This window comes from Merops nubicus, unplaced genomic scaffold (genome assembly GCF_000691845.1).
Source record: "Merops nubicus isolate BGI_N331 unplaced genomic scaffold, ASM69184v1 scaffold26252, whole genome shotgun sequence".
Taxonomy (NCBI): domain Eukaryota; kingdom Metazoa; phylum Chordata; class Aves; order Coraciiformes; family Meropidae; genus Merops; species Merops nubicus.
This window is the reverse complement of record NW_008595984.1, coordinates 5052-6644: the sequence shown is the minus strand read 5'-3', so window position 1 is coordinate 6644 and position 1593 is coordinate 5052.

Here is a 1593-nt window from a genome sequence, read left to right as displayed (position 1 = left end):
TGAGGGTGGTTAAGGGTGGTCTCTCAGGCAGCCCCCCTGCCTGCTCTAACAACCCTCCCCTTCCTCCTCCAGCAGGCTGGACTCGCCAACAAAATCCAAGGTCATCTACACAGCAGCCACCACCGAGAACACGGCATGAGCCCCATACCCCTGCGGTGGTCCCAACTCCACAGGTTCAGCCTGCTAGCCCACCTCCCCTCACTCACAGGCCAAGGGAGGGCCAGTGCTCCAGCACCTCTTGGCTGCACAGGCTGCCCACACAGACTGTTTGGCTGGGGCAGCATCAGGTCCCAATAGCTATTTTTGTTATAAAAAAAAGTAAAAATATAGTAAAAAATAAAAAAGTAAAAGCCTCCCATGGTGCCAGCCCACCTTGCTGTCCTTCTGTGAAGGTGTGGGGCAGGAAAGGGCAGCAGTGGAACTGGACTCACAGCAGAGAGGGGTGTGCAGGGACCCATTCCCAATCAGCAGAGACAGCATCGGTCTCTGTGCCCTGGGCAGAGCTCCAGAGCAAGCAGTGCAGGGCTGCTCACACAGTCCCGCCCTGCCCTCCATCGCTCTGGGACTTCTTCCTCCTTTTATTTGTGCAAAGCACATGAAAAACATAACCATGGCTTGGTAGAGAGCTGAAGGTAGCAGAGCCACTGCTTCCTTACTAGCCAGCCCTTACCCAGCTCCACCATCGCTGGGGCAGTCACAGATCCACAGTTGCCTCCCACTTTCCCTGGCAGCTCCAGTGCAGCCAGAGCCAAACCTCAGGGAACTCTACAGCCATGCCAAAACCAAGGCAAATGGGCCAGGTCTGGGAGAAGGGAGGAACCTGCAGCCCTCCAGCTCTCAGCAGCCTCCATCACCAGGCAGTAATGCTGGAGCCCAGCCCCTGTGAGGATGGACAGAGCAGGAGCAAAACCTCCAGGCAACTGGGGTCTGTGACTAGCAGGCTCGCTCCCCCAGTCACACCAGCACAAGCCCCCTGGGACCAGTGCTGCAGTGGCTGTGCCCCCCCGAGGGCAGTGCCACCGGCCGCTCACAGCCCCGCTTGTCCGCAGTACTTCTTTTTATTGGTACAAAAGCCCACTGTAGATAAAACCACCTTCCCAGCCCTGAGCCGGGCACTCAGCATCAGGGCTGATGCCTGCCTGAAAATCCCCCTCCAAGTGCAGGAAAGGGCAATGATCCCCTAAAATGGCCCCTTGACCCACCTCCCCAGGCTGTGCTGGCAGCAGCTGCATGGTTGCACCTCTTCCCAACCCCTCCCTGTCTCCTAGGCCCTTTGGATGCCATCTTTTCCCTGTCCTACTTCCATGATGGGTGCTCTCAGTCACCCAGCACTGTCCTCCCAGCATCATGCAGCGACTTCAGACCAGCAGTGGGGCTGTGGCTCCCAAAGAGGCAGAGAAAGTAGCACCACAGCGGCCAGCCCGGACCCGGAGCCCAGCAGCGCTTTGCAAAGCCGTCTCCTCCACCTTGTGGTGAGAAGGAGATGCGGGCCCGCCCCCCGGCACAGGGGACAACACATCTGCGGTGGGGAGAGAAGCGACGGGTTTCTTTGGGCTCAGGCCTCCGGCAGTCCGAGGTAGCACCCTTCCCAGG